Source organism: Parasteatoda tepidariorum, chromosome 2 (genome assembly GCF_043381705.1).
Source record: "Parasteatoda tepidariorum isolate YZ-2023 chromosome 2, CAS_Ptep_4.0, whole genome shotgun sequence".
NCBI lineage: Eukaryota > Metazoa > Arthropoda > Arachnida > Araneae > Theridiidae > Parasteatoda > Parasteatoda tepidariorum.
In genome coordinates this window covers 77359235-77377243 of record NC_092205.1, presented here as the reverse complement: position 1 = coordinate 77377243, position 18009 = coordinate 77359235, and the positions used below count along the sequence as shown (strand labels likewise).

General features: G+C 30.4%; 1 protein-coding gene across 6 annotated transcripts in view; it reads right to left on the bottom strand.

Moving 5' to 3' along the window:
* LOC107437002 (latrophilin Cirl) overlaps window positions 1-17692 on the bottom strand; it is a 123720-nt gene extending 106028 nt beyond the window's left edge. For 3 of the 6 annotated variants that reach the window (XM_043054967.2, XM_043054961.2, XM_043054964.2), the window contains exon 1: window positions 16877-17683. The gene's annotated coding sequence lies outside the window, so the exon portion shown is untranslated. Of the gene's footprint in view, window positions 1-15262; window positions 15373-16876 lie in introns of those variants that run through there. The other 3 variants (XM_071177779.1, XM_071177776.1, XM_071177775.1) reach the window with 2 other exon arrangements.
* Window positions 17693-18009: the final 317 nt, after the last annotated feature.

Here is an 18009-nt window from a genome sequence, read left to right as displayed (position 1 = left end):
TAGCTGTTGGTTGGGACCTTTTAAAACTTATTCTTTTATTTGAGAAGTCAATTTATTAATCGAACAACGGCTATTAAACAAAACTTTGCTTTTAGGCATAAATTAAACTAAGATTAAACATCAACCGCCAAAAAACAAACAGGCCTTATTTACATAAGAAAACTCAAGTTGCGATCTGTCAAACATTTTTGTAGGTCAATGCCTGGGTGTAGTAGTTTATTGCTCACGATAATTTGTAATTGATACCGTTAGATTTTGCATGATTAATCTACGGTTTTTGAACTATCAATTTAGAGAATGTTTTGTAAGAAAAGGCGCGGAACATGTTTTAAAGCAGGGAGGGATATGATGTTTGTGCCGTTTAGGCGTAAATTATTTAAACAAAAAAAAATAATCAACATCTTAATTAACTTTTAAAATACGAAAATTGACTTTCAGTTAAATCGAAATAGACAACTCAATTCTAAAATGTAGGCGGAATATGTGATAGACAATTGATAATATGAAAAGTAACATTTGGTTTCGCAATAATTGCCTGTTTAAGAATTGATTAAATATTTTTGTAATGTACCACAGATATGAAAAAGCCTATTATTGTGACTGTATTTTGAAGGCTTAAAAAAAACATTGATATATTTGAAGTATCACGTTTGAAATGTTTAGCTCTGTATTAGAAAAATTAGGTTTAAAAATAATTTACTATTACAGGTAAAACATGTTAGTATGCAAACGTGATGGGTACGTACGCGCTTGACCGTACTCCCATGATATGCACGCATACATGAGATTACGGACGAGAGCGTGCTTTATTTTTTTTTATTCGTAATATTGTTTCTTAAATCACGAATGCAAATAGGCAACTCAAACTTTCAAATACACGATAATTTAGAGACAGCAAAATCAAAGGAATAGCACCAGTTATATTTGGGTATTAAATTGATGATACCTTAATGACAAATGTAACATTAGTGTACTTATAGTAATTATTATTATTTTAAAGACCTGTTTAGAATATGTTAGAGTCTGAGATTTTATTTTAAGTCCATATCCGAATTTACCTTATTACTAGCGACGTAGTAGCATATGACTCAAATATTTTTTTCTAACAAAATTATGTCTGACCTAGCAGGTTGATCTTTTCTCATGCTAATGAAATCCAATCGATCTTAACCTTATAAGAGTTCAACACGCTATGTGGGGAAATGGGCAGTCGTGTCACAGACAAGATGTCAATCGGCCAAGCGCGACGATCTAACACAAAATGTTCTTGGAAAGAAATATCGCCGGTGGTAGTACCACGGCTACTTTCGCACAATAAATCAGGAAAAGGGCGATCAAAACAACATGCGTCCATGCTCACTTCAAGCGTATCTCTCTACTCGCCTTTCCGGGTTATGTTTCGATCCGGAGAAGAACACGCGGTCAAGCATGGCGTTCGATAGAGAACCGAAAACTTTCAACAGCAGCCACCCGATTGATTGAGAAATGAAAGTGATGGTGAATCAGTCAACACTAATTTGTCTTACATTGGAATGGAAAAAAAAATGCGGGATTTGTTGTTAAAAGAATGAATGAGTATTATCGTTGAGTGTTAATTGCCGATGAACGGACAGTTGACGGTGTGTAAGAGAATTTAAAAACATACAGTGCCGACTAGAGGACTTATTTTTAATTCGGTGTTGGCTCGTAATTAGGTACCTAGACTCGGAAGAGAAGTAATTAAATAGCGTATCGAGTTTTTAAGGAAATGAAGACTATTATTCAAATTGGTCAATATTTTTATTATGTTTTTAAACCCATGTTAGGAAAGAAGAGTTAACGATGCGTTTTCTAAATTATTTTCGCATCTAATCACCGTATGTGTTTTGTTAATGCAAGGTTATTCCCTTCTCACACGTTAAGTTTATTATTTGCTACCAATGACGATCATCAGACTATTTTTTAAAAAAAAATTATTTCAGCACATTCTTCTTAGCCAACTTTTTATTATCTAACCAATTTTCAACGGATAATTACATACGTTAATGTAAATATTTTATATTGCTTACCCATTGTATACAAATATCTCATAACGGGGCACATAAACTATTCTTCGATATAAATTTTGAACATAAAATAATAGGTAGCAAATTAATGTATTTAAAATACAAAGCATCAGTTGTGAAGTTATAGATCATAAATCATTTCTGTTTTTATTAATCTACCAGCCGGCCTTTGGTGACCAGCTTGGTCTTCTTTCAAAATTTTCTTGTTCACCATATAAACTTTAATGATAACTGTTTTAATGGTAATGGTTAAACTTTAATGGTAAATCAAGCCGAATCCACAGCACAACTGTAACTGAGTATTTTAATTCCTAAGCCTCTTATCAAATTCTAACACCCTAATTAGTTTTAAACAATATTTTAACCGAATTTTTTAAACGTCTAGCTACTGCCCGCACGGCAATTTTAACAAGTTCCAAGAGATTTCTGCGATATTGCCATAGTTTTTTATGTATTTAATTTTATTTTAGCATAGTAGGGCATTTCAGCATAGTAGGGAGCAAAAGTATTAAAATAATTTTTACATATCTCGTACGATATCACAGAAAACTCTTTCCAATGCTCCATTACTCCCAAGTACTGTACTTTCACACGCACCTCTCGAACCATAACTCGAAAAAGGCAAGCTCCGTCACTGACATGACAGTATGCGATATCACAGCATCGTTTAAGTTTAAAATTTCTACAGCCATTTTAGAAAGAATCAAAAATAAATCTAAATAATTACTTCGCAACTAAGTTTCCATTTCGTTAAAAATACAAAATTATTCTAAATAAATACTTAACGCACAAATAATTTTTTTAACACTGCTTAAATTATTATCTATGACAACCTAACAAAATTAAATAACAATAATAATGCTGCCAATAGACGGACCCGAATTTCTGGTGCCACCCAAGAGAAATACGTATAGATTATTTTTCTTTAAACCACTGTTTGGATCATTAATATTAAATTATAAAACTATTTGCAATAGGTTTAGCCTTGCTTAACTAGATGTAAAGATTCATAACTTTCATTACAAGAACCTTAAAAACAACGGATTGCGTTTTAGTCCATTAACATACATAATTACTCAAAACTTATTGTTTCGGAAGAACTTTTATGCCGCTGTAAAAGATCTGCATCTTTCTCTCGATCACGATTTCAAATATTTCCGACATAGACGTAACCGATAAAAAACAAAAGTTCTTCCTTCAGTCATTAATATTAAAAACGTTCTTCCGAACAAAAAGCAGGTCGATTTTTGAAGGACACCACTAAACTACTCAGGAGGTCTGCAAAACTGTTTATTGAAAACCAGTTTGACATTGGATACTATAACAACAACAATAATATTTACGGACACGATTTTTGGAGAAACTAGTAATTTCGAGTGGTTAAAAAGCGGTTTTTTTATTGTTTCGACAGACACGAACGTGCGAAAACTATTAGACATTTACAAAAGGGAAACTAGTCTAATCTGGTGAAAATGAGCGGTTTCGGTCATTCTTGTATAAAAGGGAAACGACTGAATTATCCGAAATTATTTCGTGGAAAGCAGTAATTTAAAATTGAATAAAGCGGGGAAACTACAGTCTGCACATATCTTTAAAATAATTCCATTCGCCATTGTAAATTCATTTGAAAGAATGTTTTTTAAACAATTAGAAGGAAAATGATATAGGAAGAAGAATATTTTTACATGAAATAATGAAAGGAAAAAGGACATCTAAGTGAAGCAAAGACGAATACTAGTTATAAACTGTTTTGGAAATAATTGCAGTGCCCAAGCAATTATTGCTTTAATGGAGGTTTAAAATATTTACACCAAATTTGAAAAGGGATTTTTTTCGTCTAATTATTTATATTAGGTTTTTGAGTTATATTAAACAAATAAAATAAAAACGTCGCTTTTATTGCTATCACAATCATCCAAATAAAAATTATTAAATATACACGATTTATTTCTTCTCAAATCTTTTCTTTTGATGGGATATTTTGCAAAAGAAATACGATGAAATAAAATAAAATAAAAACTTTTTAATTTAATAGCTATTGTCATACGTTTTCAATCACTTCGCACTGTAAAGCTACAAAGTATATAGTATCAATAATTTTTATTTATATGCCTTGTTTCAGCTTTTAAATAAGAACTCTTTAAAAAAAATAATAACAGTAGTAACGACCAACTAGATCGTGATTTTTTGTTAAACGTATCAAATGTTTTTGAATCATTGCAAAAAATTTAGCTGATACAATTATTAGTTACTAAACCACAGTTTAAGACAAGTAAACAAAAGCATTTTTTTTTCTTACACATAACTTAAAACAACTTAAAATTGAAGTAAACTTATGTAACTAACTGCAATGGAAATCTCTCCTCAAAGAATAAGGTTTAATCGATTAAATCGATTATTAATCGATTTACGACCCACATTCAATAAATTAAGAACAGCTAAACAACAACTACAAACTAGCAATATTTCTCTGCAAAAAAATAAAATAATAAGTTAACGAATTAACAAGAAAACTAACCATATTAAAATCTTGATAAAAAGAAAAAAAGGAGTAGGTGGTTAAGCTTCTTTGCAAAATTATACTATCATCAACGCAACCGAGAGGTGCAGTTAAGCCCAAATCTCTTGATGTGTGTTTTAATGATAGGAGATAGCAAAACAGGTTAGAAAAAAAACTATCGCCAATTAATTTGACTTTTATCATTTTCCTAGTCTTAGCAATCGATTAATAACTATCAAGGCATTTTACCAGACAGAAGTCTTATCGGACAAAGTGCATATTTCCTAAGCTTGTAGCTGTCATTTTTCTTCAAAACTGATGTATTTTTCTGAGTGCAACCAACACAACGGTCGGTTGGGAAACTGACAAGACGGACATAAAAGGGTGAGTCGACCGATAACGACCGACCGCTTTGCAGCGTATCAGGGTCGTTTAACCCCACCCAGATTTAAGCATAAGACAAATGGGACTCTTAATCACAAGAATCCAAAGATATTGCATCGGGAAAGAAAAAAGAAGAAAAAAGAGAGAGAGATTAGAGCTATTCAAAATACATATCTATTAACTCTTAATCACATGTCAGGCTTAAGCACAGATTTGTGTAATCGTTTGAATTAAAGCATAGCTCGGAATTATGCTAAACTGCATGCTTGAAGCTTGTAATACAAATTTGTGATTCATCTGTTACAATATTGTATCAATTTCGAGCGCATTTAATTAATTAATATGCCTATTAGAATCATGAATATTTGATATACCAGTCAATAATCATCACGTGACTTACGCAATCGAGTTTTCACCCAAATAATATAATCTTCTTGATTTGTTATTCGGGTGAGTAGTTTTAGCTGTTGCGACGCTACTCAAATATCTTCAAATATCACAAACATTAATAAGACTTTTTATGGAATCTAGGATTAACAAAGATATTTTCCCAAAAATTTTATAAGAAATAACGTATTACTACGGAAAAGTTAATATTTTTCCCCTTTTTAATATTTGTAAGTAGGTATATACGACGCCTAAAGAGAACCACGAGAAAAACCACGAAAACCTACCACGGTTAGTCAGATGGTAAGGGGACACTAACCCATGATCCGTCATGGACGTAAATCATGATACCATTGAGGATATTTTACGTCAGCGCGGTGGTTGGTGCGAACCGGGTGCGGAATTCGTATCGACTAGTCATCGCTTGAATTCAGACCCGGTTCCCCTCATTCGAAGGCGAACGCTCTATCCCCTGAGCCACCCCGCTTCCAGCAATAGATATATAACAACATATAGCTGAAGCCAAAGGAGATAAGTAATTAATAGGTTTAAATTAACTTAGGTTTCATTAATAACGAAGCAAGCTTATATCAAACATGAAAATAATTACTGAAAATGCCCTAAGAAGACGATTCTAAACAACAATAAGCATAGGAACAACACTACAAAAGCTTTTTACGATTAAGCAAAGCTTGGAATAATTCTTACTGACAGAAATTTTGTTTTGAAAACCTAACTTAAATAACAAAAAAAGCACAACCAAATACATAATTTATCTATACGAAAAATATAGTCGAAGTGAAATGGGTTTCTTTAAGTAAAAAACTTTTGCCGTCTAAGAACGAAAAGCTCTGGTCTTTCACGCCACATTCCATCCGATAACACTACATCCTTTCAAACAACAAGGATATACATAAGCTTTTGTTTCGATTCTCTTTGGACATAAAATATTCAAGAACTCTACAAATAAGATCCCGTACACGTATACAACACACAAAGAAAAATATAAGATACACCAAGATGGCGTTATAAGAAATAAAGCTTTTTTTTTTTTTACCAGAGAAGCAAAAATCAGATGGTATAAACAGTGAAAAGATAGGCGGCGGTGGGTGTCCTGGATTAGGAAATACTTTTTTTTCCCCTCGTTCTTTTTTCCCTCGTTCATTTATTTATTCTGGAACTACGGATGCTCTAAACACCTGTGAAATCTATGAATTTATGATGCGTTGAAAGGACATTCAAAAAACCATTTGCGGTTGACAGACAGGCTTTGGACAAGTTCCATGTTCGGTCATATACGAACGAAAAAAGAGAGTTGGTTTAAAAAGTAAAACTATAATCCTTCATCATAGTTAGTTTATTTAAAAGGTAAAACTATAATCCATAATCATCATAATTAGTATAAAAGGTAAAAACATTATCCATTATCAAATAAACGTTATGAAATAAATGTAAGGTGTTAGTTATAGATTAATATTCGTTTTAATAATTTAAATTGCATTAAATAAATTATAAGGGTGAAAATTAAGAAAATTTAGTCACTGGTACACAGGAGCAGCAACTAGAAAGCAAAACATGTGCATACATTTTTTCACTGTTTCCTTTACAAGTAACTATCTGAATTTAAAAAAAATAATAACAAAGATAATTTAAATAAATAAAATACAATATAAAATGTTCATATTTATGATGAAATATGCGATTTTTTGACAATAACACTACCTAGAACACGAAACTGAAAATCAAAACAATAAAAAGAGCGTACTATCTATCCTTTTACATCGATTGTTGATCGGGGGAGGGGGCGATTTTCCAATCCAGTGGTTTTTTAACGATACGCTCTTCTGTTTGAAGTTTTCTTTAAAAAAATAAATAAAAACTTAATTCTTCACTTCTTTTAGTTCCGGTAACAAATTTTAAAAAATATAAAAGCTTGTATTATAATTGCGACCAACTACAATTAAGAGGAAAATATTCAAAAAAGAGAACGATCTGTTACAGGCCACTGGATTGAGAATAAGCTTTCGGGGAACCACTAATAGTAATTCTATGGTGTTTTAATTATAAGTTAATGTAGAGATATGAATTATCTAAGTAAAACATATTTTTGGTTGAAAATAGTTCATAATAATTGAAAACATTGAAACTTTGAAATGAATTTTAGAGCAAAGCCTAAATTAATTCATTTTAGAATAAACTATTCTTCATTAATCTTAAAGAAATCATTTATTTATTCAAATAATAATAATATTTCTTAACTCGTAAGTCAAACAATTTTCTAGATTTCCACATAAATTTCAAGAAATTTTTATCCTGTAATTAGGGCACTGCAAAAGGGAATGGATCAAACACAAAATAAACCAGAAATGCTTGTAAAACTTAAAAAAACTTTTTCCAAAAAAATAAATAAATAAATAAATAAATAAATAAATAAAATATTAAATATTAAAGTACTAAGAATAAAATTGATATTTCCCAAAACAATACCACTGTTTTCGCATCGAATTAGAAATGTTAATATCCCCATAAGTCACATTTTGATACAAATTAAAAACATGCAACAACAACAAAAATGGATAGAATAAAATTAAACGATGAAAACCAAACCTTGATTAAAACCACAACAATGAAGGGAGAAAAAGAAGGAAAAAAAACATTGGCGAACTTTTTGAAACTATGTAATAAAAAGTTCGCGTAACAATCTCCCCTACCTTAATGACGCCATTCAAAACATTTCCTTCAATTGCCTTTGGCGATAGAAAGTAACACACAATTTGATAACTTTCACATTCTATTTAGTTAAAAGTAGCTTAATATATAAGAATATCTAATCTGCTCGCGAATGTAACGATTGAGTAAGCACTCACACAACGAGAAGAGTGTTTTTTGGGAACACAAAAATTGATTCCTTTATCAAGGAACGAAGCAGAGATTCTCACTGTTCGATCTGATTTGTTTCAAATGTAAAAACATTTTTCCTTGAAAGCACTATCGTGTCCGGACTAAAATCCCAGCAGAGCAGTCTCAACTTCCATCACATACTTTCACATTAGCTTCTTTAGTTTTATCCAAACACTAAGTTTTTTTTTTCTTCCTCTCTTCATTTGGCGATGCTTCTTTTATTTATTTTTCCTTTAACTGTGTTCCTTCTTTTTCTACCTTTTTTTGTATCTTTTAGGAAGTTTTGTTTGTAGCAGAGAACAGTTTCTGCCATTTTATGCACGTTTCGCTTCTTAAAAGTAAATTTTTTTGAGTGTGTGTATGTTAGGATTTTTATTCGTATTTTTAAGGTTATATAAAAACTTAGTTAAACAGCGGTTTTCTCATTTTCCCCTTTTATACAAACAAAGAACGAAAAGCTTATAAGAAATATATAAATAAACAAAGGGGTCGGGGAGAGAGTAAGGAGAATGTCGCAAAAAATAAGCAGTAAACGAGTAAATGAAGAAAAACTGGAGGTTTTATTTGATTCATTTTAGATACTTCAATGTTTAGATTAAGACATAAAGGTGCACAGAGAAAATTAAGAAGAAAAAAAAGAGGATTTTTTTTCTCCTACTTTTAGACTGTGCGATTAAAAGAAAATCTCTTTGTAGTTAACTTTTCTAAGTGTAAATAAAGTTTTATCTAAAATGAATATCGTGACTAAAAATACAGTCAAAAAGCGGCGAATTCAGTAGATAACATCTTAAGGCAAATTTTTAAAGGTACATTTTGAATTAAAAAGAAAAATTTAAAAAAAAATTTCTCCTTTGCACTTTCTGAAAAGAGCTATACAAAAATTAAAAATCCTGCTTACAAATTTTAATTATGTCATAACAACATAAAACATTAAAAGAAACAGACTAATGTTGGAAAAACGTTATTTTTTCCTACCCCCCCCCCAACTCCAAGAAGAAGAAAAAATTTAAATCAGCCCTCTCATAAAATTCAACAAATCAATCAAATCGTTAGCTAATACTCTAGTCTTACTCGCTTTTTTTTAAAACTACTTTAGCTATTTTTAATTTTAACAATTAAACGCTGACGTTTTAGTTAATTTTGAAAGCATTTTTAAAAGATCCAATTTTTAAAGGTTAATTATATATTTTTGAAACAGAAATTTGCTTAAAAAAAAAAAAGTCAGTGCAGTTCTGTCACAATGTTCTTATACGTGGTGCAAACAGTAAGTTTTGTAAAAGTTATTAAAAAATGATTATATCTATACATTTTTAATATAATTATAAAATTTGAAAAATATATTTTTAAGTTATTCGCACTTAAGTTATTCACACGTTATTAAGTTTACACTTTTTAAGTCATTTATTTATTTATTAATAAAAACTAAAGTTCTAAAGATGTTTCATAGATCATTCATACGATCAAGTCATCCTCATAGTTTATCTTTCGTCGAATCACATAATACTATTTTATATTCATAGACTACTTGATTACAATAAATATTCCACCCATGACGCGATTCGATTGAATTGCCTATCAAACATAATTTAAATCTAACTATACTAAAAAGAAAGAAAAGAAAAGAAAAGTCAGAGTCTAAAATTAATAAACAACCCAAACTAGTCACCGTGCCCTTTTAAAAATTAATAAATGCTTTTAGTTCATAAATTAATTAGTTAATGAATTAACAAAACAAAATCACAGCAAAAACTTAACATGGCAGGCCTCTTTCCCTCCATTAACAAAATTCACAGCAACCAAAACGAAATAGTGCTTTTGTGCTAACATAATTAATAGAGGCGCTTATCTTTGCACAACATCCCGGCATTAATTAAAAGCTTTATACGAAGGAGGAAGCACATTAAGAGTACGGGAAAAAGACGCTTCCTAACAGCAAACAGAAGCAATTAATGCCCACCTATTAAGGGAACTAGGGGGCAAAAACACGCGTCCACTTGCCAATTAGTTGCTAACAAGGAGGAGGAGGGTAGACAAAGGAGAAAGGGGGTCCATAATTGACATTGTTATGTATGTGTGCATAGAACAGAAGAGGTGAGATTTTGTACTACCAAGAGTTCTTTTATCCAAGAACGATGATGTTGAATAATCAATTCTAAAAGAAAACTAATCATCACTTGTTGGTGTTCATGTAACAGGTATAAAAATGTTAGAAAATAATCAAGTTTGAAGAATTTGGATAGTTAATAGTTCGGATAGTAAAGATTAAAAGTAGAAATATTAACTAAGGAAGGAATGCAGTTTAAGGTAGTTAGGATGGTTAATAGTTCGTACAGCAAAGATTGAAACTGAAAGTAATGTTTGATAAAGTACGTAAGACATTATACGATACTGACATGGAGAATTTTTTTATTAAAAAAAAAAAAATAGTTTCATGATGCAAAAACTGATGCAAAGTGGTTTAAAAAATTTCATCGAATAACAGAGCAAAGAAATCGTAAATAAAGTTAATAAATTGCAAAGAAATCGCAAATAGCGCTAACAAATTTTTGAAAGTTTGAAAAGTTAACTTTTTAAAAAAGTCGAAGTGAATTGCTTAAACTTTCGTTATGACCTAGATTGTATTACCAATTAGTAGACAACGAATATTTTAAGGTACGAATTAACACAGGAAAATTGAAATAAAAAAGGCACTAACAAACGATGCAAACATTGAAAATAGAAATAGAATAGACTCTCTTTCCCACAACAGATGGCAGGCTAGTAGCTTTTCAGTTTCATCTTTCATTTGTATACCAAGAAGCCGACATCGCAATTTCACGATGACGAATTTACATCGCTAACATACAGTTTATTAACATTATTCCAAAAATAAAATTTCCTCAACTTTTTAAACGATACAAACTCATTTTTGTGTTTAAAACTACCCCCTTTATATTAAAAAACTTATTCAATTGTTACAAGTAATTGAACATGATGACTACACAGGTTCTGTTAAATATTATTAATTTCCCAAGGACAGTGCAGAAATTTTGTAAGGTCCATAAATCCTTTTTTTTTTTCAATTTAGATAAAAAAATAAATGAAGAAATAAGAAAATCTTAAAGAAAACTACATAAAATACTCTTTAAAAGAACATCTTCAAAGTACCGCTTATCGGCTTTATTTTTTAATGAAATGGATGATCAACAAATGAAAATAAATCATCAAAAATACATAGTTCTGTCCTTTTCTTTTACAATCTTAAGGAACCAAATATCTTTTTATATTTTATACATCATTAGAGAAAACTACAGCCCGGAAAAAAATAAATTTTCATCGCGTTCTTGATGATAGGAATTGTTTAAATAAAATATTTACAACTTTTCTGCTCCCAGTTGCTTAGTCATCATATTTTCTTATCGTTTGCTCCAAAACGATCTCGATACTATTTATCTTAATCGTTCTCGACAATGATTGATCTTCAAACGATTAAGTATATTTCAGATAGGATTTTTTTCTTTTTCTTTCCCTCACTTCGTTTTCGCTGTGAGATGATTTATAACATAATATCACCTTGAGATCAGACAAAAAAACTTCTCAAATTCATTTATAATATAAGATTATTTTTTTTCTAATCACAATCAGAATTTTTTTTCTTCTTATCTGGATGAAAACAATAAACGTAATGTTTACCAAAATGGGTGAAAATAGAACATTTTTTAAAAAAAAAATTACAAAAAAACAACTTATTTCTGAGATTGTTCTTTCCATTTCTTCATTTCATTTCCATCTTTATTTTCTTTTGCACTTGGCGAGCGTGAAAACGGTTATTACTCCGGATTTTAGACTTTGATAAATGTACCTCTAGGAGCAGAGGGGACCCAAGAAACAATATCAATATTTCAGTTGAAGGGGAAAACAGAACCTTTTCATTTCGAAATGGAATTATTTTCAAGATGCAGGATAGCGTGACTCAAGTGAAAGCGTAATAATATATGCTGAGTCAAAATGACAAATTAACATTTCTCGTAAAAAGAAAAAAAATCTTGATATCAGATTTATAACCTTTTGTTTCACTTGATAAATTAATATACGAAAGTTTAGCGCCTTAATCGCACACTTTTGTTTGTATTTTACCTAATATGATTGAATGGTGTATGAAAGAACATCAATCATTTCTTTAAAAATGAACAATTTACTAGTTGGTGCATAAAAAATCTTTAGGGAATATGATAGTAAAGAAATTTACCGATTGAAAAAGAAAACTTATTAACCTCTACAAAGCAAAAGTTAACAGCTATAACTAAGAAACAGCTAATCAAACAGTTATATATATTTTTTAAATTTAAAAGTAACTTACAAAAATATGTTAACTCATCAATACTATATATATCGCTTTCATATTTTAATATTCTCAATGAAATAAATTATCTGCGATTGCCTGTATCATAAGAATACATAATTTCTAGTCAATATCATATTCAGAAAAAAATTAAANAAAAAAAAAAAAAAAAAAAAAAAAAAAAAAAAAAAAAAAAAAAAAAAAACATTGCTTGTACAAACAAAACCAAAAAAAAAAAAATTAGCAGGTTCATATCTTGAGAATAATTTTTATAAATCCTCTTAGAGAAAGGTTGTTACAACACAAAACATTGAAGAAAATAAAAACTATAAGCCCTAACAACCTAATTTTAGAAACAAATAAACAAAATATATAAATTCAAACGATTTCTTTGTGTATCTACTTATGCATGCTGTAAAACACACAGCGATATTACACTTTCAGTAGAGCATTTTACACAAAAATTATTCTTTTATAAAAAATTTTGCAATAGCTTGTTATTTCACAATTTTATAACACATTAAATCAATATTAATACGCCGTACCTCTGGATGTTACCACTATTACAATAACATAAAAGCAAAGACTACGGACATTAAACTCAGTAAATGGGACATTAACGCATTTCAAACAATCTCATCTGCAAATATCGATTAAAGCTTTTATACACGATGCACAAATTATCGCTATACTGCGAGACTAAAGCAGTTGCATAGAAACGTAAAAGCAAATGCTACCACTGAATATTAATATTCATTTCAGTAGAAAAAGAACGTTTCTTAGATAAATAGGCAGCTGCGAACGTAAAAGATTCGTTCACGCGATTGGATAATCTTCACTGGTAAATACAAAATTAAAATTACTGAAATTTGAATAGCTGCTAATTATTGTTTCAGAAAATGACGCGTACAGAAAATTAGAATTTAACGGCTGAAAATTAGAGTTTAAAGCTTAATGTTGCATTTGGCAAAATTGCATACAGTTTACACTAATTACGCTCGGATTACGTTTGAAATGCTCGAAAATACGTATAATTACTAACAAAAGAATACTAATTTGTGTATTAAAAAATGATTGACTGATGATTGGGTATGGTAGCAGAAAATAAAACAAGTTTACAAATAGAAATAAATGAAGTTTTTATATCTTGTTTTCCGAAAAACAAATTATTCAAAAATTATCGGACAGATAAAAAAAGCAAATTAATTAATTTATCAGTATTTTATGAATATCGAAGGATTTTAATAAGATAAATAATAACTATCACGAAAATCTAGGCTTTTCTGAAATGGATAATTATTGTCAAATCGCATATTTTTCCAAATAAAAAAAAGAGTGCTTTATAACATGATATATATTTTTGTGAACTGATAGTGCTTAAAAGAAAGAATTTGTTTAAAGAAAAAGTTTTTTTTGACATAAAAATTATTCAACAGATAAAAAATGACTTTAAAAACAAAAATAACGAATCTACAAATACTAACATTAAGCTTAAAAAATTTAATTACAAAAAAAAAAAGAAAGAAAATTAGCATAAATCATTCATTTCAATTAATATCAAATTTCAAAAATTCGAAATTGATTTGCTCAGTTCCTGAATTATTCACCCCCTGAGCATTTCATTCTATCTTTTCCTCTGATTAGAATTAATATGGGTCTTGTAAAAGGGACCTGGACAACTCTATTAAGAGGCATCCTATTAGAAGGAAAATGCTAATCTTATCAGCTGTTAATGAATCCGGCGATCCGGCACTTGTTCTCACCTTTGCGCAGAAAGAGATAGGTCCGGCCTCCGGGACACAATGAGATAATAATTGAGTCTGCTTGACCGGATTGATTAGGATGTGCTTTTGGCAGGATAAATGTTGAGGAAATGGAAATACCGGAGACATCCGGCTGTGAAGCGGCAATAAAGGTATTTATGATCGGGAGGTGAAAGTTGCTATTGCAGAAAAGGCTTTGGCGCCTTTTAATTATATTCGATAAGTCTTAACGAGCGTCGTTCATTGAAATGGGCATCTCACTTTAGATAATGGATTATAATTAACATTTTTACCTGATTAGTTAATTAATTATTGCCAAAATTCGGTTAATATTATTCTGATCATTAACTGGACTTAAATAAATCAAACCAATAAATAAACTATAATCGAAATTTTAACCTTAATATTTTTTGTAACCATAACCATCAAAGAAATGACAACCCTTGGTTTAAGGATTACCTACTGAAATAATGAAGTCCAACGAACGACTGTAAAAATATTAAACCTATCTCTGTTCTATGCGTGTGGTGGTTATGACTTAATTTCGATACGAATGTTACCAACTTGAAAGGTAAACGAACCAATTTAAATGAAAAAACATAACCAGTAGTTTTCGTTATTATCTGAAATGTCCGTGAAATGTAACAATACATCAGGAGTTTTTCCAAGATTACTAAACAAACTGCATAATAAGTTAGTAATAGATAACAATGCACATCGACATAATTGTTTTGACGATTATTTTTAAATTAAAAAACGCAACTGGTTATTGTTATTATTATTGTTAAACACAACTGAAGCTAATAAAAGCTTACAAAGCAGCGATAACAAATTTCAAGAAAAAATTAAACTAAATAATTACACAATTGTATAAAAAAAATTAACTAGAAAGGAGGAGTGGAAATATTCTTAAAGCAGAAAAACTTAACAATATACATGAATATATTAAAATACTACTGACCAAACAAATATAGGTTGAAATAGATTCTGTAAATAAATATCACGTAAGCACATAAGTCAGCAAGCAACGAAGGAAATATGTGCGTACCCTCCAACAACGAAAGCAGGAATGCCTGTATGTTGCTCATAGCCACCACATATCCATGAAACCAAATACTTCTTTGGTGATTTCTGGAATTAGGCAATTTACCACAGTTTAAAGGAGATCTTGGAAAACAACCTAGAGCTTGAAAAAACAAGGGTCAAATGGCTATTCAGACATGGTGGTCCGTCCAAGAGGCCCACACACAAAAGCAAGAAGACCCATCAAAATGCAATTTCAACGCCTAACAAGCACTTAAAAAGGCGGTTCAATTATCAGCAATAAAAAAATTTCTGGCACCATAGTCTTCACACCCCAGGTTGTAAACCACAAGAGGGGGGAACAAGGAATATGGTTTCTTTTCAAGAAAAGGACCACCTTGTGATTGGCCTCAGGCTCGTCATCTGTGAAGGGAAGGAAGAATTCTCCGGGAACAGGTTTCTATCTTCACGGCAATTTGAAAGCTGGGTTCTGCAGGGAACATTTCTTGATGGAATCTTATCTCAGATATCCTGTTCAAATTGATAAGAAAATTGAAAGTTTGAAATTTATCTAAAATTGTTTAAATGAGAGCATTTTGTAGGCGCCAAAGAAAACTAGAAGGAGGATCTGATTAATTTCGAAATGACAAAGAAGGCATTAACAAAATTTGAGAAGATAGTATGTAAAATCTGTGCATTGTAATCGCATAAGTTTTTGTAAATAAATTTCAACAACATTACAAAAATAAATGGTTATTTATCAAGTCAATCGTGAGTTGGTAGAATATCTCCCAAGATCGAAGACTATTACTTTAATTGTCGAATGGCTAGAAGTAGCTTGATAAATATTCCATTTAATAATGTTACGACAATAACTGAACATATTCTAACAGGTTCTAAAGATTGTTCACGTACATTATGCTTTACGAAATTGTGTACGATTTGTTGCTTACACTAATTTATAACAATTTTTTATAAAAAATTTTTGTTTACCTTATTGTTGATAAAACAAGATAGGAAAAATATATTATAGATAAAACTTAATTAGTCTCGTTTATTTTCACGACTGATTAAAAAAAATTTTGCACGTCAAAATGTGTACTCGTCCGTGTAGCTGAAGATGATTGTATTGAATTTGAATAATAATAAAAATTTTTAATTTAATTTGATTTCATGACGTCAAAACTGCAGTTGATTACTAAGTTTTTAAAGGAATCGTAAACTTGTCTAAATTATTTATTTTACATGTAACACATCGTGATTATTACAATATGAATAGTCTTGTTAATTACGCGATGTTAAAAATTCATCAAAAAAAAAATTTAAAATCGCGCTTCGTCAGTAATATTAATTTCAGTTGTTAAAATAACGAAACACTTTGACTTTCGAATTAATAATGCCTTAATACAATTCTTACTTTAAAAGATGATTTGCTTTCTTTCATCTAATAAGAAATACATTATTTCGAGTTACATAAACAATTAAATTCAATACAATCAAAAAAATTACCTTGAAAAAGGTTTAAAACACAATTTAAAAAAAAGGAACATACCTTTGGATGAAGTGCAATGAAGTCCAAATAAGTGAAATATTCACGAATAAGCTTGGAATATCACAAATCACTGACGATATTATCGTTCTAATAATAGTTTATGAAGCATCCATTGAGAAAAGAGAAATTTAAACACTTATAAAGTTCTTCACTTTAAAACAATTCGAATAAGGTAGTTTCTTTTTATCACAAACAGCAATAATTCAACTGACTTACTACAGCTGTTGATATATTTTTCATTAGTTTATATGATGAAAATCGTTTTCATCAAAAGTAGAAAAAATAAGAAAACGATAAATTAAAATACACAATATCCTACTTCTACAGAATTGAATTCGTAATAATTTAGTTTGTGTACATCACAGATTCGAAAGAATATAAGTACAGTTGATAAAAATTTCGTAAAAAATTCTTTTCCCTATTAAAAAACTGCCATCATGAAGTTAATCCAAAAGGAGATCGTATTAAAACAGCGATCGTCAGCAACGTCTTCGAACAATCCATGTCGGTTTTCCACAATTTATAATCGTCTGATTTAATTCCTCATTTTGTTGCACATAATCCGTCAACGAAAACTTGGATTTTTAGTGACATGTTTCACATATCAAGAAATATCGTCTGCGCGCACTTGAAAAGGTGGATGACTCCGCTTTTCGACTGCGAGCGATCAACTGTTATTTGTTTATTTTTTTCCCCTCACAACTGGATCTGCGGACGAGCGAGATAATACTTCCACGTCCAAGGAGGCACGGCAGCGCTCTGAGGAATGAAAATGGGAAGAGCTTTGATGTGGCGGCGGAATCCGGCAAAGAGGGTGAAGAAGGGGACTGGGGTGAAGAGAGAGAAATTCCGATTCGTGACGTTTCAGTGTGACGTCGCTGAAACGGCCTGCATCGGACGCCACCAAGCGGTCATTTCTAATCAGAGAAGCTTGAAATCGCGAAAACTTCATATGTCGTTCATCCGAAACGAAAAGAATCGCGAATGGTTGCGAATCATAGAACTTCGTCTAAACAGCTTAACTGATTGAATGCAGAAAAATAAGTTGTATTTGTTATTTAATCTTAGCTAACCTTTAATGTACGAAATAAAAGTAATAATAGTTTTTAAAAAAAATATTTTAACATCTTTAG